We start from the raw sequence: 25,271 nt of genomic DNA on the forward strand, positions 1-25,271 counted from the left end.
AGACAGCTCTACGGCCGATATCTCCCAACAACACACACAAAAACAATCTAGACTGATGAATACGAAAAAAATGTGTATTTTTGTTTGAACTGTCCCTTTAAAGAAATGACATTTGCTAAATCTCTCTCTTGGTGAGAGTTAGGTTACATAAATTAATATCTGTTATCTCGTTTGTTTAATACGTACAAAAATTATGGGTAAAAATGACGACTGTCCATTTCACTAGGGATTGTGTAGCAGACCTTTTCTTAGCCAGGACCAGTCGCCGGGCAACCAGTGTTTAATTGAATTTACGCTTTGGTTTTTGTATGGATTAAAATGACATACATGTTAATTACTGACCTTTGAGGTGCTGGTAGGTGGGTCTTTTTTTACCTTTGGACAGATGTGGGCTAGCTGTTTCCCCTTATTTCCAGTCGTAACGCTAAGCCAAAGTGCTGGAGGTGTAGCTTCACACACATATATGAGTGGTATCAATCTTCTGATTCATCTGATGCCGAAAGGCAATTTTATGTAGCTTATTAGCATATTAATTTTAACCCAATTTTAACCAGGTAAGTCCTGTTGAGATCAACAGTCTCTTTTGTAAAGGAGGCCTGGCCAAGACAGCAATATGCAAAAAAGTTACAGTCAATCAGCAACACAATAAAACATAAACAATAAGCAGTAATATGTTGAAGTATTAGAACGCCTGCAATGACAAGAGCTACCGATTCTTTCATCCTTGTACTTATAAGAGCTTTAAAATCAGACAGAGAGATCATATCATATATCCATACCAAATCATATATGGATCTTTTCTAGAGCTTAGATTCTCTGCCCGTCATATCTGATGGGCCCAGGCCGGGCCTGGTCAGATATGATGTTTTTTTTTTTGTTGTTGTTTTTAAAGCTATGAGTTAATGTGAGTTAATGGCATGTTTGGGATTGAATGAGGTGCAGGGTGCGAGTATGATGGGGATGAGGGCTGTGTGAGTGCGCCTGCTGGTGTGTGTATGAGCAAGCTGGAGGAGAGAGCAGGAGTGCACAGTTGGAGTTACAGCTAAGTTGTTGTTTGTTGGTTGTTTTGGTGTGGTTACGGCCAACAGTAACCTGTACTGTTCAGTAATAAACAGTGGTTTAATTGCCGAATAACTTAGCCTGAGTGTCAGACTGAAGCTCCCAGAACCTTCAGTCATTGCCTCCATTGAAGGCGATTTACAAGGGGGAGGGAATTTGATTTTTCCCTAACCAATCAGTAGAGATCAACAACTCACCCACAATCTGACGTCATTAGTATCCATGCCTCGGGGGTGCCAAAAACAAGCGAGCATTGCCCATTTAAAATGTCTCTGTCGTCGTGCACGCCCAGCTGCATTGCCGTTAAATCCAGTTTAGCAGCTTCCTTAATTTGGTCCTCCATTAATGTGAGGAGTGGCGAAATACCTCGATAGCATCGTTAATGTGGTCTGTAGGATCTGCAGTGGTCACCATTAGTGTGGCGCTGATTGGCTAATCGCTAGACCCGCCCCCACCCCCGGCGTTCATTGGTCCGTCCATCGTTTGGACGAGATAAATCGCAAATTCATTGCAGTATGCCAGACCAGAGATGCAAGCCTACTCAGTCGAGTGGGTGGGGTCTATGGTCTGGAACCAGGCTACGTCATCCTTTCCACACGTCCTGGCGGACGCTACAGTATTGTAAAAAATAAAATTAAACCACACTTTGTATGACACATAGCCTAAAGTTACAACAAACTTAGGGCCGAATTCACAAAGAATGAACTGCGGCCGCTGATAGCACCTTGAATTGCACTTCACTTGCACCAGCAGTTTGCTCCGTCTTAACGTCCTATTCACAAAGGATATTGCGCTAATGATATGCCAGCGCAAATACGCCCACAAAGTTTGGCAGCTGAGTGCAGTTTGCCCCTGATTTCCCCCTGGTTGCAATAAGCCACACATGGCAAAGTATAAATGCTGGCTTTGCGCTAAGAACACCGTGGCAGAACAATGGCAGACTTTGTTTGGTACTGAATACTGTATATCCTCATGTAGTGATGTCAGCTGGTGAGTCAGTCTAACAGTGTCGGGTGGGTTGAGGCTGTGGATTTGACCAAGTTTGACCACTTTATCACTACTCCATCTCACTTGGAGCTGTTTTCGTTATCTTTTGAATTTAATATGAATTATGGAACCGTTTTTGTTCACGTTTGTTTCCCCCGTTTCGTAAAATAAATTATTGAAAGTTGCTTTTGAAGTGCGTGACAGAAGTGCGTTTTGAGAACGACCACAGACTGTCACATGTTCAACGCATCAGTATCTTCGGATGCCATTAAAGTAATAATGATTATAATAATAACGTCAAAATAATATTTACAGACTGATTTAACAGACGATCGCTGCCGCCACAATCACTGCAAAGTCTGGGCGAGAGGCTTCCACAGAGGAGCGCCCAGTTTGCACCAGCTTTCTAAAGACGTTATTTACTTCATTCAAACTGCGTGTGGCTATTAGCGCTGGTGTTAGTGAATTAGACGTTGTTTATCAATGAGGCTCATTTGCATAGAAAGGGGCAATTTTTGCGCCAAATATATGCATATTACCTCATTTAAATACGTGCAAATAACACCGGAGCACCGAGACACAATCTGCTTGGCAGCGCAGTTACTGGAGCATTTCACCCTCTGCGCGTGCTTTGTAAATTAGACAGTATGTGTTTGCTCCATTTTTACCGGTTTAGCGTCCGCAAAAGCCACGCAATCCTTTTGTGAATTCGGCCTTCAGTTACAATGTTGCAACATTGTGCGTGCACAGCCCTCCACCACCTGGATCCTAAAATAAACACCTGTTTTATTACATAATCATGCTTCCATGTTGCGCCATTCATTAAGATCCTATGTTTCTGTCATTCAAATAACAAGACTTGTGGTTTAATACTCTTAATTATAACAGCCAACTTATTGAAAAATGTTGGGTTTAAATCGGGCTCGGGCCCATAATTACAGTTAATTGGACGGGCTAGGCCGGTCCTGGACATAACGTGCACGGGCTCACGCCAGGTCGAGCTGGATTTTTTGGGCCCGATCTAAGCTCTAATCTTTTCCTCTAAAATAATTGTCAGTATTGATTCATGCATTTTCCCTTTATCTTATATGACCAGCACACCACTTGATTTGATGTTATGATGGAGACAGTGCTGCTCTTACAATGTATTCAGATTTTATTGGCTCATTTGATCATAACATTTATTTACATATTTATTGCTTTGTTTTGTCCTGCTATCTTGCCCCTGTCCTTAAATAGCATCCTTAAGTAAAACACAGTGAACCCGTGATTACTGTAACTTATGCAAAATGATGAATGTATTGCCTTGTAGTGATATTAATATTAAAATCACTAAGATATAAGGTAATAATTGCATTCCTCTTTTAGCTCTGCAGCAACAAAATTGCACAAGTACACAAAAGGTCAAGGCTCTGTATACGGGGAAACAGATGCATAATGAAATCACCACATATTTCACTGCAAGCCTGCAGGAGGAAATCAGGAGGTGTGTGTGTGTGTGTGTGTTGGTGCAGTATGTGTGTTTCAGAGGTAGAAGCAATAAAGCTGCTGGGAAAGCATCTTCTCATCAGCATAGAGGGATTAATACAGCAAAAGTAAATGTTGACTCTATCTACATATCTATCTAAAATAAACTAAAAATAAGATCGATATGAATCTGTATTCACAGCACTAAGATGTCATTTAAAGCTCTCTGTGGGTTTTACAGTGCGATGTCATATGGAGTCATCCTCACTCCTCACCCCGCCATCCGCCCTCTTGCTGCCAGGCACCCCCTGACCTCCGACCTGCGACCCCCTGCCAGCTAACTGCCCCACCCTGCAGGCTCTATCGCACGGCACAGAGCCATCCATGCAAAATTAAGTATGATGCAATAAGTATGTATTTATGTGTATGATGAAACACAATGAATCAAGTGCAGCGTGGAGGGAATTTCTGATGAACTCTGATGAAGTTCCTGTCCCTTAAGCTCACGTGTCACACCGCAGGCCTGACTACCAGCTTAGTTATATATCATAAAGCCATCAGGGAGCAGAGAGTACAGTACAAAACATCATTAATATGAAAATCATTAATATGGATCTGGGAGCAGGGAGAGCACATCCTGAAATAATGAGAAACCCATGATTAGTAATGCTGTATCCCCACATTTGGGCACACATTTATTATTAATCATTCAAAAACAAGTGTGGGAAACAGTGTGTTAATCATATTTACATTAAAAGATGCACACTTTTAGGCTTTTAATGCAGTCTCTGTGCAGCTGTTATCAGGAGTATTATGCTGGTCCATACGACACAGCACCCTCTGCAGAGTAACCGCTGACCTTGACCTTGTATGTCTTTTTATGATTCAGATTTTCTGCTTAATTTTTTTCCTCCACGAAAAAAAAAATGTTTTCATTTGGCCTGGCTGAGCATATTTTCCAGTGAAATCTTCCGAGATCCATGACTGAGCTGACCACCTGACAACACACCTGGATCCAAAAAACGTTCCAAATTTCTCCCGTGAGAGAGAGAGACAGACAGAGAGAGTGAGAGAGGAAGACAGGGAGAGTGCAAGGTGGAGTGCAAAGGGGAGCAACCCAAAAAGCAGTGGTACCCTCTCTCCCCCCTCCATACAGCATGGCAGTTAATTTAAATTCTGCAAGGAGACAACCCATAAATCACCTCCATTCTGACTAATGGCTTCTGCACTGAGGGAAAACTCTTGCCTCTCTACCTGGAGACATTCTGCACTGCAAAAAATATAGGCTACACTTAGTTTGTGTGTATTGAGTGTGTGTATATATACAGTATATACACTGTATATATGAGTGCCTCACTCAGACAGACAGTTTTTGAAAGAGTCAGCAGCACGACTAACCCCTCCACACGAGCAGCTTTCACTGGAGGCAGAAATCCCCCTGTGATGGTCCATAATTAGCCCCCATAACTGCAACCATCTGACGTCAGAAGTGTGTGACACAAAACTAACCTTGGACTGGATTCCAAAAAATCACCCTGGGTTAGCGCACAAGCACAGCTCACCCAGATTTGTGAGTCATGTGAGTCATAAAAGCTTCTGTGTATTTGTTTTCTTATACTCAAAGTGGAAGGACCTCAGGGAGTTTTCAAAGTTTTTTTCCGATTTTTTCACAGCAAATGTTTCCTTTGTGTGTGAGTTTTTGCAGTAATATTCAAAACATTCTTTTTTTCTCTTCTTTTTTTCAAAGAAAGTAAAACTGTGGAATTATTTAAAGTCTAGCAGTGAGTAAAAATGGCAACCACTTTCAATATTAACATGGATTATGTATTTGTATTTGACTATGAGAAAGCCTTACAGCTACAGTAAGATTTTGACTCTTAACAGAATGTAGCTGGACGTCTATTTTTTTTTTACTTTACTTTATTTCTTCCATTATCACTCAAGTCATTATTATTTACCTGTTCATTTCACCAAACAGACCATGAACAACAGTATGAACAATATATTAAACCCAAAAGTATATTTAAGGTTTAAAAGCACTGAAACATGTTTTTTCAATCAGCTTCTTGTAATGAGTGATGAGTGAAAACATTATTTTCTGCCAAAGTTGAAACAGTTTCAGGTTATTTCACGGAAGACATTACTCTATTTCTAGTTTTCTCTGTGCTCTTCTTGATGGTTTGAAGTGGGCGGGGCTCAGTTGGGAAACAGTGATGTCACAGACCTCAGTGCAACAATCAGAACATTTTAATCAGAATTTGATCATGGTTGGTTGATCACTGTCAGCTAAGACAGTGTTTGGACTTTTTGAACATTAACAATTTTAATTTTGGCAGCTGTTTCAATTCAGTCTTGGTCTTAGCCTTTAGATTAAAATCTACGTTAGTTTTAGCGACAGTCTAGTCAATTTTATCCTTCCTAGTTTTAGTCTTTATTCAACAACAACTCAAAATGCTTATTCCAACTTTAGGCAATGAAAAATGGTGACATTTCAGGCAACTTTATATCCTTAGTTAACATTAGGACTTTAACGTTACAGTTACAGTTCTTGACGTTATGAAATTGGGCAGTGACTTCCAGTGTCAGACAGTGACGATAACAACTGTCCTATAATGTCAGCATGATACACATGGCAGGACAAGAAGGAAAGTTAAAGTGGTGAAAAATCAAGTTTGGTGGCTTGAAAGGGTAGTGGACTTTCCCATGGGAGAGCGGTCTTTGTGTCCTGTAAGATTGTTCTTTTTTTCCTAAACCCAACTATGTGCTTCTGGTGCCTAAACCCAACCACGTGCGTTAGTTGTTAATGGGGAAATAAAATGCCAATTTGCGGCGTTGTACTGGAGAAGTGCATTTATTTTGACAGAGATTGTATAAAAATGGTAAATCTTGTGAAAAAAGAAGTGTAGTATGAAAGGAGACAATGCATGTAACAGGCAGAACTTTACATGGCGTCCCAGAACGTCAACAACCACACACCCAGGGTACATTGCATGTTGTATCTGGATGTGGAAAGTCCATGACCAAGCATCAGTATGTGACAAGGTCGAAGTGAGAATGTGTTGCATAGATAATTTCAGAGAAATACTTAAGATCTGAAGCCTTTTCAGAAGCTTTTAGTGCTGGTCTTTAACAAGTGGTGCATTCATGGGGCACCAGATTAACATAATGAGACCACCTATTTTTTAAAAACACATTCATAGTTTCGCATGCAAGTGTAGTTCATGAAGTAGAATAGTGGTTTTCACAGTCCCCCTTGTGAGCCCCTTTTTTGGTGATATTTGTTTACATTGCAGCAAAATAAAAGTATGAAGAATTAACTATTAGCCCTCCCTGTTTGAAATATAGCAATGGATATTCAGAAAGCTATCACTGCTTTACTTTGATACTCAAGAGAACTCAAACACATGATGATTTTCATGCAACTTCTAGAGTTATAAGGAATGTCTTTTTTCCATAATTTCAAGGTGAATTTATGGATGTTTACTCATGATGGACATAGATACTTATATCCTCAGAAAGACTTAGTCACAATGAATCAAAAAATATGTGTTTCATTTCTGTGGGTTTGGATTTTATTGAGTTAGGACTCCAAGACACATTTTCAAATTGTCGCTCAAGCCACACTGGGGAGGTACGCTTCATTTGAAAACCCGAAACCTGAAGTAGCCTGAGCATTTCTGTGTGTGTGTGTGTGTGTGTGTGTGTGTGTGTGTAAAAGCGTGTTCTCCACACAGTAATATCCCCCAGTAATGTCGGGGGTATCCTGGCCAGGCTGTAGCAGACAGGGTAGGATGGGGACAGTGGGTGACTCCTTGCTGAGGGCACCCGGGCGCTTGTTTGCTTTTTTAGTTGGTTCATGGTTTCCTGTCAGCGACGCCCTTTGCTCTGGGATGAGACGTGTTACCTCAGGGCCCTGTTTGTTTCTTCATTGCCCCCTCATGACCTGTCACTACTGATTTCAGTACAGTGGTATGATACGAAACATGCACCGAAGTCTTGCCAAATAAATTCGTCCTATAATCTGTCTAAATATCTCATGCACATAAATAGAAAACAATCTTGCCTTGTGGAGATACAGTACTACAGTGTGTGTGGGGCGGAATATGTTTGTGTAGTGTGTTTTCCACTTTTACAACACATATTAAATATTAACCAAATATACAAACTTTGGATTTTGATTTATTTATGACCTTGCTATAACAAATGTTAGCTCCTATTTTCTATGTATAAACAGCTTCATTTCCATCCATTGTTCAGTGATACCTTCCTAGTTGTAACAAGCAGCTGCTGTGTTCATGAAAAACAAAGCAAATACCATATACAGAGATACACACGCCATTTTGTTAGACTGATAGATCCACTGAGAGACCAGGGAAAGATTAAAGAGCGTGCTTTCCTCTCTGTAATCTGTCACACTCTGTAGGCATTTAGTCTATACACTCCAGATGAAATGGGGCTATCACTTGTGCGATGACCTGGAGTAACCGGCTTCAGCCAGCTTCGCCTTTTATTCCATCCCTGTAACACGGATGACCTCCAGCTGTGATTGGGGCCTCTGATCCCCCCCCCTGTGGGTCATACATGTGCTTTAAAACTCAACGACACGCTTTCTTTCCTCTACCTTCCCCCCAGTCCATCTACCACTCTCCACTGCAGCTTTAGAGGAGGTTTGAAGCTGTGGGGCATGACTCAGATAACCCATCTGAGAGGGAGTTCCAGTCCTTTGGACCACAAGAGTCATGGCTTGCCCTCTTGCTTCCATGTCCAGCTGTGGAGGACAGATATGAGCCTCTGAGGCCCCACCCACTGTCACCAAACCCCCTCACCGCCCCATCTCCTTCCAGCCTTCAACAGCTGGGCTATGTGGGACACCCAGATGACTGTAGCGGCTGCAGTGGCTCGCTGCAATGATCCCTTGCACCGCTCACCCGTCCCACTGACTAATAATGACTATGATCAATCATATGTGAGACTTCACTGCGAGAATATCACACAAGTTAAGCGCTGAGGTATGAACCCCCACCAACCAAGCAGGTGTTGAGTTTTTCAGTCCCAGTCCAGAAAAACAGCAAGAAGGGTCACTAGGACGGCACACTAGGAGAGGTCATTCTTTGCATGTGACTCTTAGCGCCAAGATGTTTCTCATCATAAAACCACTTTTCTTTTGTCCTGACTTACATCCCATTGGACGTGTGTTTCTTCGCATGAGTTTTCCCTCTCCTCTCTGAAGCCCCGGTCCTGTAATCCAATCTCATTAGCCCTGTGAATGGAAGGCTCTCTGTGTGAATCCATTAAGAAGGCTTCTCTGTGGCTCCCTCTCTGTAATCTCTCTAACCCTGTGGGATTAATCACCCACAGAGAACAGAAATCGATCCATTTAATCACTAAAAGATGTGACAAAAACGCTGTAACTGGGGGATATGGTGGAAAATTATTGGCCAATTGAAATTCATTGGAGAGAGAGAGTGAAGAGAAAGAGAGAGAGGGGGAGTAAAACAGTACTCTGTAGCACCTTAATGAGGCAATCATTCCAGTTATTTGTGCTATGTATTTGTGTGTATAGAGGAGGCTTTTTATTTGTTCAGGAAACTGGCAGTGTAGAAAGTGATACACTAAACAAATCAATGATTAGGAGTAAAAGAAAAGCCCAGACAATGAGTTTGACCAAGACAATCCTGTCATGTATTACAAACAAACACAGCTTTCCTGTGTAAGGATATCGTGTTTAGTGCCACTCACTCACTACCTGCATGTTCAGCAGCGGTGTGTATTTGAGAAATGAGGCCAGGGTCCTTTGAGAAGTGTTGTAACGTTTAAGGTTTGATGGTGCTTCCATGAGCCAATAATGAGAAGGAATGAGGGTCGCCCGGTGACGTTAACCCACTAATAAAATCTGCTTCCCTTTAAAGGGTGTTAGAAAACCACAATTACCCCCCTGACATTTTTTTACTGCATGATTTATGAACTGAATATTGCATCTCCCTCTCTAACCCCTATTCTGGCTGCGGAGTAATAACGGGAAGTTAAGGGGCAGTATTGATCGGCTAAAAAGTAGTCTTTGATTTGCCACAGACCTGCGGAAGAATGGAGAGGAGAGGAAAGGAGAGGAGAAGGAAGGAGAAGAGGAGAGCTAAGCTATTGATGAGTTTTTCTCTCCCACGGCCCTCCACCATGCAGCCCCTGGCCGTCTGGACACCCGCCACGTGTGAACAAGCTTTCAGCTCACATCATCTTCTCCACTTCCACCTATAATTGGCCATATGTGTCACCAGCACCCTGCTGCTGCCGCCGCTGCTGCTGCTGGAGGGAAGGAAAGGGAGATCACAGCTTTGACAAGGTGATTGTTGGATGGCTCTTGCTTTGACATGTCAGGTAAGCCTTATCTTGGCACACTTCTGAATTCTCGAGCCCTCCTACCACTTAAATTAGAGGTAACCTGTTGTGTAATGGTTATGGTTGCTGTAATCAGTCTGCCTGATTTTAACTGCTCTGGCGGTAAAGTTGTTGTTAGAACACATAAGAAAAAAACATTCTTAACTTTAAGCGCTTGTCCTTCACATGTAGTCCGGACATAATGAGATATTTATACCGTCTCGAGAGGATTTTTCTAGCAGCTCTGCTGTGGACAGAAAATGTACAGTAGATCATCAGTAGGCCAACTACTGAATAAGCTGAATACATAATGCCCCAAAGCGGCCCATGGCATGTGGCATTCAATGAGCATTCATTAACCTTTACTGCTGCTGCAGCAGTTACCTGCATTAAGTAAGGCAGTTAGGTACAGTGTTCAGACAGGTTATCAGGTAAATATCATTGGGTGGAGAAACTCTGCTCGAACAAACCCAAAACACAAGCACCTTACATACATTACATGCAATCAAGTTATTTATCTTGAATTTTATTTTTAGTCTCAGGGATTCATTGTCAGTGAAATTGGCAGTGAATGCGTCAGTGACGCCAGAGAGGGAGAGAGGGGAAAAGGTCAGAGATTGGATAAGGGTTTGTCCCTCTTCCCTCGTCTAAATGGCAAATGTCACAGCAGCCAGCAGAGTGCGTGAGAAGGGTGAGTGGAGGGGCGGCTGGAGTGAGCAGGGAGAGCAAAGGGGCGGCGGGGAGGGGATGAGAAGGTGGATAAGTGGGGAAGATGTGAAATTTCTGCAGAGATGCTACTGGGCAGATGCTAAGTGGCGAGTGGTGATAGTGATCTTGCCAAGCAGAATAGCAGAGCAGTGAGGCAGCTGGGGGTTTTGCCATGGGGGAGTTGGGAGGCAAAATACATGTGAGCAATGACATGCACATACAGCAGGTTTAATGTGCTCTGCCAGGGGAGGACCACTGGTGTCAATTATCCAAAGTGCATGATACACAACTTTCAGGGTTTTAAGTTGTTACATTTTTTCTTTTACAGTGTCCACATTAGTGATTTTCCATAATTATCTTTTGTACTGAAGTAAGATAAAGCTATCACTACTCAGGAGTATGGATTGTGAAGATATGCACTTTTTGCTTGTGTTATTTTGTTTTACTTTCTTTATTAAAGGTATAATTCAAAACAATGTAGAGACGCATACAGAGGTATTCTCTCCCCATGATCACTGACAAACCACTAGAAGTGAGTGGCAGCGCAGAGATCATGCCCTCTGCCTGGCGGAAACGCCGCACCTCAGCAACACTGTACTACATGCCATTTCTCACCATGTATTTTATCACCTTTCTTTTTCTCTTGTGGTTGTGTTAACCAATAGCTCCATGGCCATGGAGTGCATGAATGTGTTATAAGAACAGGGCTGTTTTGGCTGCTAAGGTTAGCTGAGATGCTAGCTGAGATTTTTATTCCTAGGATGGCGAAGGCATGACTTGCCCTACTCTGCCTCAGATTGGCCTATTCTAATCAGGGGGGTTGAGAAGTAGGAGGGCAGCCACCAGATTCAATTAGGATTTTCTCATTTTCTTCTCATTTAGCTATATTAGGGAAGTTTATGGGCTGCAACATTTGGGTAGTGGTGTGTAGTCCCCACCCAAAAAGAGTCCACAGGTGAGGTCAAGACTTTTTTGAAAAGGTCGCGACCAGGTGCCAGGTTGTAAGCAGCACACACCCAAGAGGAAGCAACGAAAACTGTAAAAACAGCACAGAAAAAATGCAAAAGCAGACAGCTTGTTCCAAAACAAGAGTGACTATAAGGTTGGCTTTCACTGGCTGGCGAGCACTGATAGCAAAGTTGGCTTGTTTTCTGTTGGACAGGTAGGTGCCAGCGGTTAGCTTAGTTAGCTTGCTAAAGTGCCGCCTTTTCTATCACAACAAATGTAGCAGTCCTACAATAGTAGCTTGCACTCGTGACATCACTCATCACTTTGTTGTGAAGCCTCAAGTTTGGCATTTTGGCCATCGCCATCTTGGTTTCTTTAGAGCCTGAGGTGACTGTATTTGGAGGGTGAGGGGTGGAGATAACGCTAATACTAACTGCTAGCTTTGGACATTTAATTTACAGCTATGGTTAACTGTGACAATGCTAATTCTAATGCTAATTTTTGCTAACGAGAAACAGGCTTAAAACCATAAGATGTCCGATGTACAACCAAACACCAAACAAGACTTTTATTAGGCAACCAAAACTATACAACTAACTTTCACAAACTAAAAGAACACACTAAAGAGCAACAGCTGTGGCTGCACCCTCACTTTGTCAATCTGAGGTTACATCATGGTTACGTTACCTATCCAACGGTGTTACCTTGTCAGTGAGTTGTCAATGTACGGCATCCACCTCTCACTCAAGGGGCTATGCAGGTGGGGAATATAAAAATTCACCCCTGTACAGTTGTCCCAAACAGGGAAATTTGCTATAGAGACCAAAACATTTGTATCAGGTGGTAAACAGGTTTACTAATGCGGCAAAGCTGAGCATTTTGACATTGGGGATCTACAGTATGAGGCTTGACCTGCTCTTGGAGCCAGCCTCAAGTGGCCATTTTGAAGTAGTGCAGTTGTTAACACTTTGGCATTGGCTTCTTTTTTCTTTTTTTTTTTTTTTTTTAACCCCAGAGGTTGTTGTTTGCTTGCAGTGTAGCCTATGTACCTATAGAAGCATTGGGAGGAGGGAACTTGAATGTTGTGTTTACAAACTGAAAATTCCTGCATAGGGTGCCTTTAATAGGTGTATTAGTGATTGGATAAGAGTCAGTGTAGATTTCCAAAAATTATGTTGTCTTCACTCCCTTCCTCCTTCTCACACAGATAATATCACATACAAATAACTGTGATTGTGCCTAACAATTTAGGATAACACTATCCATTTGAAACACTGCTTTCAAAAGTGGTGACAAAATCACATAGACCCGGGTTATTTGCCTGCTTATTTAGTACTTCCACAAACATCTGGCAGCAATCTTAAATTCAAATGACTTTAATTTTCAGAAGATCAGGAGAAAAAAAAAAGCAAAAGCCATGGGGGCAAGATTACAGGTTCTACATGACAAACTACAATGAGCGTAGAAAACAGTCAGTCAAGTGGGGTGATTTTGCGGTTTGACGCTGTTCATTTGTGCCATCAATGTCATATAATAACACAGTGCACAAAAAGTCTTGTCAGGATGATGAGGTGCTCTTTGTGCCATAGCAACACATGTCTCCTCATCCAACATATCAGTAAGTCCTGTGTTATGAGGGTTGTTGTGATGTCGTGTTTGCTGTGTCCCTTGCTGCTGCTAATCTCGACATTATCTAACAGGCTGGTGCCAAGCGTCGTGACTACCACATAAGTTAACAATGTTAATGAGACATTTCGCAGAAGGATATGAAGATCGTATCTTCATCTTCTGACACAGGATGTGAACAGCTCAGTACGTGATGAGCTGTTGTGTTTAGTGTGTAATTGTGGATGACGGCATCTCAATGGTTTGTCTATTTAAAGAATATAACACACACTCGTGTTCCAGTTTGTGCACTGCCATTTTATATTTTCCTCTCCTAACTTTTATGTTGTTTCTTTAAACTTAAATAATACTATGCTTTTTAAAAAGTTTATACGGTTTTAGTTGCATTCATTCAGCACCAGAAGTCCCAAATGATAGTAAGTATTAAAAATAAAATAAACTAAAGCACCCTCAGTTTTTACCTTTCTGATCACAAAATATTTGGAACAAAATGCCACAACCTGTCTTTGTCACTCTAGCACCTTTAGATAGCATGTTTACTGCATGGCTTAGGGCTTTTGCAAGTTTTTGCAAGTTATTATCCTGATTTTAGTGGTTTGTGAGTACGTTTTATTTTTAGGCTATCATCAGGTTTATTGTTGTTGAATAAAATACATGGTGAGAGCAATGAGACACCAGCGTTTTTTCAGCTGAGACACTTTGGTTGCGCCTGGTTGACATGATACAATTAATCTGCGCAAGTGAAAATGTACCCATTTGCCCTGGATGAAGGCAAGGCTGAAGTACGTGGGGAGCAAACATGGACCTGTTATTCATATGTTATGTGATTTCTTTACCATTGTTGTAGTTTGTCAGCGATGTGACGGTTGGGCTTTGTGGCATTTGTCCTGCCCCTCCTTCACTGTGATTGGACGGCTAGGTCAAAAGTGACAAGGGTGAGCTACAGTTAAATAGTTTTTAACTCGATGACCAGAAAAAAAGGACAGAAGAGTAGTAGATACTCAATGTCTCACCACACTTTTTTTTAGGACTGTTATTGACAGAAGCCCTTTGACCAGGAATGCAAAGTTAGTAACAGCAAAACTTCATGCAGAGGTCCTGGGCTATTGGGCCCCTGGGTCTGGGCCCGATAGGCCAGTTCAGTAATACACACATGGTGGCTGTTTGTCATCCCATGTAGCGCAGTATTGCAGCACTGAGGTTATTGCGACAGTCTCAGTGGGGTTGAGAACAAACCGTACCTTACAAAAATGTCTTCTTTTAATCAAATGTCTTAGGTCTCTGTTGGTGATGAAGTAACTCCAGAAGCCAACATGTTCACACATTAATTAAATTGTTCATAAATTCAGATGTAATATATACCTATCCCCGAATAATCAATAGAAAGTACATAAACACTGAACAGGGATCAGTGGAAATGTTTTTGTCTTACATTGTGTGTTTCTCCCACTTGCTTAAATGATGAGTCAGTGTCTGGTCTGCAAGGCCAGATTCACTGTGCAACCCTTGAACATGATGAATTAAAGCTATTGTGTTTCTTCTTCTGACATGAAGATGGACGATTTGAGGGAGTTACAGCTATGTTTTTTTATAATGATGAACATGAACTGATGTATTGTTATTGAGAGTTGCAAATTTGCCTCTTTTCACCGCCTCTCAGTTTCTCCACTAGCCTACAGCACCTGAGTGTCCAGCAGCGTCAGGAGTGGAACCAGGCTGAGGCACTGGGGAGGCCGAATGAGGTGGCTTCATCCCCTTCTAAAGGAATGGAAGAGGAGGGCACTGGCACAGTGTCTGGCCTCATGACTTAGTGAGACACATGGGACCTCTAGAGACGGGCCACCATCTGGTGTCTGTCATTGAACTAGCTTGACACCATGACGAGAAACACAGAGGCTTTTACAATGTATGTCTGCCTCTCTTTCTGTCCTTTTGCGTCAATGACTTGGACTTACAAAGACTGACAACAGCCAGCAACCCTCCCTCCTCGTCTGCTCTCCAACCCCACCCCCCCATACTCACTCCTCATCTCTCTCTATATATCTCAGTCTGGTCTGAAGATAGACGAGAATCTGCTGTGGGATTATGTACTGTGAGCTGCTAATAATGTTGAAGAGCCTCCTGGGCTCCCACTCCCGAAGCAACGGTGCAATAAAGCCAGGAGCTGAGAAATACATGGCTATTTAATGGAAACCGAAGCTTCTGAGCTGCTGTGCTATATTTACAGGTAGCCTCTCTGCCTCAGCTTTTTGCATCCTGTGCTTGTCTGCCTTGCCTGCCCGCCCGTCAGCCACCTTGGAGGAGACCTGGCATCTGCTGTTCCCTGTGACTCCCCTACAGCCTCCCACGCCACTGCCACACACTCTGCTTGTACAGGCAATAAAGCAAGAACTGGTGCGGGCGCAGTCATTCTGATTGCTGTTAAAAGTGACACTTGGTCATGCAGCACAAAACAGGTGAGAAAGAAAGAAAATTATGATGTTATTCACAAAATGTGGAGATAGGAAGAAGAATTGAATTCCCTCTTCATCACAGTTTGTTGTTTGTTGTGCTTAGTGCTTCTGCCCAGTTTCCCAACTATTCAAATCTTGCCATTTAGTTTGTACCATCTGTCTCACACCGAAGTCAGAATGGGTATGACACAACAGGGCCACTGTTTTGTTGTCTTGTTCTATTTATTCCTCGATAATGAGAAATCAGCAGAGGGACTGGCATGGTGCTTGCTGCTGCACATATTCACCCATGAAACTCTTCCTAGGCCATATGGCTTGTCTACAGGGGGCTACTTGACTCTTCTGACTCGGTGGCACCAGAAGCACAGATCTTGATCTCTCTTCTTCAGAGGGTTGTCATGAATCCACAGCTCCATGCATCCTGGTTGAAACAGAATTACTTTTTTTGCAGTGTCTCTACTGGATACTCTGTCATCTCCCTGCAAGTGTTTTTACAGTAATTGACAGGTGGCTTGATTGTTGCAAAAAAAAAAAAGCAGCAGTACCAAAATCGGTGAGAAAATGTCTTGGATAAGTGATGGCGACCATGGGGACATGCTGTGGGATTTAAGATGTCATAATTGTCCTTCCTCTTTGTGGGACACTTTGTCCATATGCGTTAATCCTGACTTTAGCCTTGTGTGTGTTCAGCGTGTCACGTTTCCAAAAGAGAAGACAGCACCGTGTGACTAATTACACTCTCTTGGATTGTTTGAAGGGGCGCAGATTGAGGATGGCATGCATGCAATGTTTAATTCAGCATCCCGGCATGAAGACTTTTAAATCTAGTGTCGGCCTGGCTCTGCAGCAGCAGGCTCTGGCACAGACAAGACTTCCTTGTAATCCCCAGTGTCGCAAACAATAATGCACGCTCTCTCCCACAGTGCAGTACAGTAGTTTGAAAGTGTTGAACATGAAGCAATGCACACTCCAGTATACTGTAGCAAACACACATTTCATTTAATTAAAAATTCAACAAACAAATGTCGATAACACAGTTAGCAGCTCAGCAGCAGTGAAATCAGCCCAGTTCACTGATGCATCTCTCTGATTGATCTTGACTCTTTTTGTTCATGGTGAAAACTCGTCCGTGACACCCAAGGGTGACAGGGGTTAGTAATTGAGAATGACATCATTACACAAAGCTTTTGTCATGCTTGCTGCATCCATTCCCTGCATGCTCTTTCTCAGGTCTCCATCTCTCAGTGTACTGTCTCGAGCAGAGCTCCCATTTCAATAAACCAGTCAACTCATTTCCCAATTTCTTTGTCTTCATCACAGCCAGGAGACGTTTAACAGCCCCTCCAGGATTCAATTATCTTACAGTTGAATTATTTGATATATAATCTGAATATTTGTAAGTTTGCAATCCAACAAATATTTCGACTAAACAATGCATTAGTGGGTAGATGCGTTTTTATTGCATGCTTCATGTGTTCATATTTCTGTAAGTTAATGGATGATATTCCTCTGAAACTTTTGCTTCTTTTGAATAATTATGATTACATAAAAGTTCTTACTTTTTTTTTTTTTTTTCAAAAAAACCCACAAAACTTTTTTTTCTTTTTTCTTTTTAAAGCCTCTGCAAATAAAGTCACATTAAGGACACAATAATTACAGACAGAAACCACCACAAGTATCTGGTGGACTGATCTAACAATTCAGAATAAACTAAACTCGTCCAGAAAACAGGCTGTGGTGATTTTGAAAGCGCTGATTGACACTGTAAGGGTCATGTGTTGCAGCAGTCTAAACTGTGCCAACTTTACTCAAAGCAGAGCCAGAATCAAATGGTAGCTGTCACAATCAAACAACTTTGGTTTTTGCAACCCTGAGCCAATAGAGCACAGCTGAGAGGAAAATGAAGGATTATTGAACAAGAGGAGAGATGCCAAAACATGTATTGCTCCAAATCTGTGGAAAACATCAGGCAAATGGTCCTACTGCCAGGAACCACCCAGTTCAAATGGTAAATGGACTTGCATTTGTAAAGCGTCTTTCTAGTCTCCCAACCTCTCAAAGTGCTTTAACACTACATGCTGCCTTTACCCATTCACACACACACACACACACACACACACACACACACACACACTAGTGACTGAGGCTCTCAGGTGCCACCTGCTACTCAGTTAAACATTCATATGCACTCTCACACACTGATAGTACAGCCATTAGGAGCAATTTGGGGTTCAGTATCATGCCCAAGGACACTTCAACATGTGGAGCATAGGAACTGGGGATTTCATCCAGCCATCTTCAGATTAGTGGATGTCCTGCTCTCCCTCCTGAGTCACAGCCACCCTGCTTGAGTGTTATCACTCGATTAAAATGGTGTTGATAGTGATTATCAGTGACATAGATATTGGTTAGAAGGCTCCTCTTACACCAACTAGTAGGTTCCGAACGCCGTTATTAGTGCATTAAACGGCCATGTTTGATGTTACGTGGTGGCAGAGGATGTCGGTTACGCAATGTTAGTATGCAGAGAGATAAAGTCCGCATACATAAGTGGATGAGGTGGGTCAAACAAATACAGAACTTTTGCCCAGGAGACCAGGGGTTGACTGTACATGCTATACATACTATTTTAAGCCAAACCATAATGTCTTTTCTAAACGTAACCACGTTGTATTAGTGCCCAAACCTAACGAAAGAGAAAGTGAAACTTGCTCCCAATGCCAACAGGCTTTTAGTGCACTGGTAACAGTGTTTTGAACCCACTAGTTTGTGTAGCAGGACCCTTCTAAGCAATATCTATGCGCTAATAACCACTAATAGCTTTCTAAATACCCAGGCAGGCTAATAGTCAGTATTAGATGTACATGATGCTTTCTACATGTATTATCAGCTTTTTTTAAAGTAAGAAACAAAAATGGCTTTGTCCACTGAATTGTGTTTTATGCAGGAAATATGGCAATTGTATCTCTGATCCCCACTTAACACTGATTTCAAGATACAGTCATGAGCCAGACCCTATTTATACATACTCCATGCAAACATATGCATTCATGCACATAGCTAAATCATAATTTAAATTCAACAGCATCACGCGAATGTGGCTAGACATGCAAAGGAACAAAACAGTTTAATATGCATAGATAATCTCATCTTTCAGTGCTCAACCATTGGTGGAATATGAAGAAGAGAAAAGGGGAGTTGTTTTTAGCCTAATGAACATTCACTTCACTCCCTCACATCTGGGAGAGTCCAAATCCCAGCGGGTAGCCACTTCAGGCACAGACACGCTGAGCAGCACGCCCCAGCAAGACCAATACCATCACAAACAATGAGTGAGGCCCCATGGAGCACACATGTGGAGAGAAGGTCACAGAGCGTGCTGAACCAGCTGAACACAAACAGCATCATCCAGCCTGTCTGAGACCACATCTTGTAGAGCTGCCCTTGGTTCAGATTCTGGACGTCCACTGGTCGCTCCGTGCCTGTCTGGGTATATTACTGTCATCCTAGCACTGTGTGGCCTTACACTCACTCTAATGAAAATGTATGGAGACATTTAAGTCACATGAAATCTATTATTTGTACAAGCCTTGAGAGCATGCATCCATATCGCATCCATGCTCATCAGCAGTGTTACGCCTGAATTTGATATGTTACTCTTGATTATCTCAGATGTACTTCAGCGAAGCTGCATGGATTACAGCCCCACTCAGACACATCACAAGGCTTAATGACTTCAAGTATGGCTCAGTATCCAAGCCTTGAGCTGTTGACATTGAGTCATTAAAGCTTTGAGCCCTATTGAAACCTTGAATTTTCATTCTTGTCATACAATAAACATGTCTGTTGTAGTAGCTATAGGATCTGTTTTCTTTGAATCATATCTTCACATCTTCTGGTTATGGCAGATGGCTATAAACATACACCACAACCTATATAATAACATCACCTCACTTTCTCCTTTGCTGTCATTATCAACACTACGGTCTCTAGACTTCTCTGTCATTTGAACATGTACATATTCATTATTTAGGAAATAAATATACTGTAGCCTATATATTAAGAGTGGGAAACTGGGCGCCTTATGATTCAAGTCAGATTCAGGGGGCTACGTTGCAATTATAAAATAATTATTGATCAAACTTGATGCATCAACATTTACTTTCATTTCTTGAACTTCACAAAAGCCACAATACTACTCAAAACATAGCCCAGCTTAGAAAATAAACACACTGTGCATGTTTATGCCGGTTACATTTCACCATCCAACTGGTACAGCTGTAAGGAACTTAAAGATGATGTAGTGACACATGTTTTATATTCTGAACTTTCACAATCTAATTCACCCTTGAGGAACATATACTGCTTGGTCTTACAAAGTTGTTGCAGGCAATCATGTCAAGAATTAATAATGATAATTACAAAGTGTTTTATATAGTTGAACTGGGATTCAGGACTCAGGCAAATAAAATCAGGCAATGTAAATATTACAGAAAGAAAACAAAGAAGCAATGTTGGCAATTAATTGTCCTGAAGACTACACTGAGACAAATAAAATCAAACTATTTAATACAAAAATTAAAAAAAATAACAATGGCAATATAAGATTAATAATAATACTACCACTACTACTAATGATAATAATAAGAAACGTGTTAAAATAACGCAGCATGCCAAAATTAACAAAAGACTGTGATTTCAAAGACGTCATTGATTCTGCATGCCTCAGACCCTCAGGCAGGAAGTTTCAGAGCTGAGATGCCTCGACCACAAAAGCCCAATCAGTACAAAAAATGGAAGTACTTAATTATTCGATTTTTTAAAAAAAAACATTTAAGTGAGTGTTAAATATCCAGTTATTGACTTTTCTGCTTTGAGACATAATCCTTTAAGAGAAAATCATGGTGCATCTAAGAATTGTTTTTTCTCTCCACTCCTAACATGTATGTATATGATTCTGCCCACCACCAATATAACACAACAGAATGTTAAGCTCTGTGTTGTTGTCCTTTGGAAGTCATTGACTTCACTTCTTACGTCAACATGTACGCACACATTTACCTTTATCTTTTTCTCAAAGAATCAAGACCTTTGGAGATCCCGGATGCAGCGGAGGAGTGCGGACGTGTATTCGTGAGCTCTCGGTGGTAGGCTCTAGCATCTGCCTTTATCCTGATTTAACCTCTCATAAACTTGGACTGTATGCAAGAGGCGAAGCTATTAAGAACGCTTTTGTATGGCAAGCTACAATTTTCGACAGACAAAACGAAAGAAAACTACTCAAACTTCACGGCACTTGCAGGCGGTAACCACAAGAAACATGGCGGACGGGGAAAAGGAAACATCATTCAGCAAGCTTCTGGACGCTATTCAAGAAACTAAAGAGGACCTCACAAAACATATTGACAAAAAAACAGCTGACATACAAACAACACTAACGAAAATTGAATCCTCACTCTCCACCCTTTCGGAACAGGTCGAGGAGATAGAGACACGAGTGAGTGCAAACGAAGACGATATTAAAGATGCACGCGACCGGGTTGATAAAATGGAGAAACTGATAAAGCACCTCAAAGACAAAACTGACGACCTAGAAAACCGCAGCAGGAGGTCTAACATCAGGATACTGAATGTGCCGGAACAGGCAGAAGGTCAAGATGCTGTCGGATTTTTGGAAAAGTTTATACCACACATCCTGGGTAATGCTAACTTCACCTCACCCGTCACCCTGGAAAGAGCACACCGCATCGGGAAGAAGTCGGACAGACCGCGGCCCCTCATCGCCAAGTTCCTGAACTTCAGAGATAAAGAGAAAGTCCTTCGGCTGGCCAGAAGTAAAGGAGAGATGACATACGAGAATAAAAAGATATCATTCTATCCGGATTACAGCGCAGACCTGCAGCGGAGGAGAGACGAGTTCCTTGGCGTGAAGCGGGTGCTACGAGAGAAGGAGGTGGAATATGCGCTGATCTACCCAGCTCAGCTTCGCATTAAACATCTGGGATCCGTCAAGTTTTCTCAACTCCAGCAGAAGCGCAACGTTTCTTGAAAGAACTGTCGAGTGAGTAGCTTAAAGCTGACCAAAATGACTACAGTATACAGTCCACTGTTATAGACACTGATGAGAAGGATTGTGATTCCCACTGTTCACTTGAAAGGGAGAAAAGTGACATTAAGAAGATAAGGCTATATGATCAAGCTGTAATAATCCTGTTATCCTCACATGTTCAGAATAACTGGGACCATGACTGATGATAAACCTGCATCTGATTACAGATACATGGACAACTGTTCATTAGTCAATTATGACTGTACATCCAGATATATAACACTGTAGATCCTGCATGCAGGCTTATTAGCATGATGCTACATTTCATACCCCCGTGGTAGAATGGGATCACATTTTACTTAACTAACTTCTCTGTCCTTTATATATTTTTGTTTTATTTTTAACATCTTAAAATTTAAAACTTCGCCATATACAAACTGTTATGAGTGGCTAGTTTTAATTACAGCAGTTGCTGGAGCCACCACTGTTGGTTAAGAGTGTTACTTACCTACCTAATGTGGTTTTGTTACAGGGGTTTTACTAGGCAGGTTTTTACTTTAACGTTTTGGGGTTATGTATGGTCTCTCACTAAAACTCTAACTTCTACCTACACATATGTTCAGATTATTCTTTGGTCCATTATACCCATGGTCATTGTTTTACCACCTCTAAACTCAGTGCAGGACTACAACCAGACATCCTTAAAGATGAATACCATGACACTTATCCTGCTGAGACATCTATATGAAAAACTCATATTATGGGACAATTAACATGTATATCTTGGAATATTAGAGGGGTCAACTCACCAATTAAGAGGAAGAAAATGTTGACATATTTAAAGAGGCAGAATGTAGATATTGCCTTTATTCAGGAGAGCCACCTCACCGACACTGAACATTTAAAACTGCGTAGGGACTGGGTGGGTAATGTTTTCTACTCTTCCTACTCCTCAAAAGCAAGAGGTGTTGTCCTGCTCATTAATAAACATCTAAACTTTAAATTAAATTCAGTCGAAAAGGATAAAAATGGGAGATTTTTGCTTGTAGACTGTGAAATAAATAGGAACAAGATATCTTTGGTGAATATATATGGGCCTAACTCGATGACCCGTTGTTCTTTAACAACCTGATTATGAAATTGGCCACAATTGGGGTCAATGTGTTGTGGTGGAGACTTTAATTTGGTCTTAAACCCTTTTTTGGATCGATCATCACCCAAAACAACTTCATTATCAAAGGCAGCAACAGCACTAAATCAAGGTATGAAAGACATAGGCATAGTTGACGTGTGGCGAAATCTTTATCCAAACGGAAGAGATTTTTCTTTCTTTTCACCATCACATAATACACACTCTAGAATTGACATGTTCCTGGTGACACAAGATATGATGTCCACGGTGACAGAATGCTCCTATTTAGCAGCCACCTTCTCGGATCATAATCCTATCAAACTCTCCTGGATTATTAATACTCCACAGCCTATAACCCGCAGGTGGAGATTTAAAAATTACATGTTAAAAGACCCTGAATTTATCTCGTATATGACCACTAATATTGAAATATTTCTTGATGCCAACTCAAATTCCTCCTCGCATGCCAACATTTGGGAGGCTCTTAAAGCCTATATGAGAGGTCAGGTATTATCATACAGTGCCTATAAGGTAAAAAAAATAGAGAGACACTAACTAAATTGGAAAATGATATTAAAACGCTAGAACAGGACTACATTGCCACCAAAAAAGAGGAACTCCTTAACACACTAACAAAAACAAGGATGCAATATAATAATTTATGTACCAACAAAGAGGAAGCAGCTATGGCCAGAACTAGGTATCATTATTATGAATTTGGGAACAAAACAAGTAAACTCTTGGCCTGGCAAATTAGAAAGGAAACATCTGATAAATATATACACTCGATATTAACAGAGGATGGCAGACTCCTCGGATTCAGCATCCATAAATGCAGAATTCAAACAATTTTATGAAGATTTATATAAAACTGGGCAAGATGTTGACAATATTGGAGCAAAAGGTTTATGGATGGAATAACCCTTCCCAAATTACATGATGAGGATAAAGAACTGCTTGATGCAGATATATCAGAAATGGAGGTTCTCCAAGCCATTAATTCTTTACAAAATAATAAGACTCCCGGGCCAGACGGCTTCCCTGCCGAGTATTATAAGGCCTTTTCGAAAAAATTACTGATCCCCCTCACGAACATGATTAAAGAAGCATTTGAAAATAAAAAATTACCAGAATCATTGGAAATTGCAACAATTACACTGCTTCCAAAACCAGGTAAGGACAAACAGAAATGTAACTCATACAGACCGCTCAGTCTCTTAAATGCAGATTATAAGATACTATCCAAACTAATTGCTCTCAGACTGGAAGATGTTATACCAAAGATAATACATGCTGACCAAACAGGCTTTGTTAAAAATAGACATGGAGCAGATAATGCGCGACTGCTCCATATACTGAACGCTGCTCAGAAAATTCGAAATCCTATGCTAATAATATCTATGGATGCAAACAAAGCATTTGACAGGATTGAACCAAGCTTTCTTTTTCGGACACTAGAGGCTATGGGCTTTGGAGAGAAATTTACTCAGTATGTTAAAACACTTTTAACGCTCCTAAAGCTAATATTTTAACAAATGACGTACTGTCTAACACTTTCTCCTTATCCAGAGGCTGCAGGCAAGGCTGTCCAAGCTCCCCCCTGTTCTTCGCACTTGCGATTGAACCATTAGCCATCGCTATCCGCTCCAACACCTCCATAACCGGAATCAAATTTGGTACAAGTGAACATAAACTTTCCTTGTAAGATGATCTCTTATTATATATAACCAATCCACAGACATCAGTCCCCCCTCTATTGAAATGTTTCAAAGAATATAGTGCAGTTTCAGGATACAAATTAAATTATAATAAGCGAAATTCTACCACTAAACATACAGGACAACAATATTAGAGCTCTCACTGACCCATTGAAATGGTGCAACAATGGTTTTAAATATTTGGGTATACAAATTGGAAAATCAGATGGGCATATATTTAAACAGAACTATATAAAATTATTGGAACAATCCAAACTTAACCTTCAAAGGTGGATGGATCTCCCACTGTCTCTCATAGGCAGGATTAATACTATTAAAATGAATATTTTGCCTAAGTTTATTTACCTATTTCAATGTCTCTCTATAAATGTCCCCAAGAGTTTCTTCAAAGAGCTTAACAAAATTATAACTCCTTTCATATGGCAAAAGAAAAGCCCCAGGGTCAAACTCATTTCTCTGCAGGCTCCATATTCAAGGGGAGGACTTAACCTGCCAAACTTTAGGAATTATTATCTTGCTTCTCAGTACCCGTTCAATTTGGATCTGGCTGCATGCAGAGAACAGTGAGGTTAGATGGGTCCCAATAGAACAACATGAGATGAAGTCTATGCCTTTAAAGGATGTTCCATTTATAGGTACAAAAATGTTTAGCCACACTCACAAATAACCCAATAATACTGAACACATTTGCTGCCTGGCAAGAATCTCACTTACTTCTGGATACAAATATTTCTTTTCTTAGAAGGACACCT

General features: G+C 41.2%; 1 long non-coding RNA gene across 1 annotated transcript in view; it reads left to right on the forward strand.

Moving 5' to 3' along the window:
* LOC125879366 (uncharacterized) overlaps positions 1 to 15,173 on the forward strand; it is a 30,183-nt gene extending 15,010 nt beyond the window's left edge. The window contains exons 5-6 of the long non-coding RNA XR_007447859.1: positions 9,586 to 9,850; positions 14,828 to 15,173. This is a non-coding gene — a long non-coding RNA (uncharacterized LOC125879366). The remainder of the gene's footprint in view (positions 1 to 9,585; positions 9,851 to 14,827) is intronic.
* The last annotated feature ends 10,098 nt before the right edge of the window (positions 15,174 to 25,271 follow it).

The sequence above is a fragment of the Epinephelus fuscoguttatus genome, linkage group LG19 (assembly GCF_011397635.1).
Source record: "Epinephelus fuscoguttatus linkage group LG19, E.fuscoguttatus.final_Chr_v1".
Lineage (NCBI taxonomy): Eukaryota > Metazoa > Chordata > Actinopteri > Perciformes > Serranidae > Epinephelus > Epinephelus fuscoguttatus.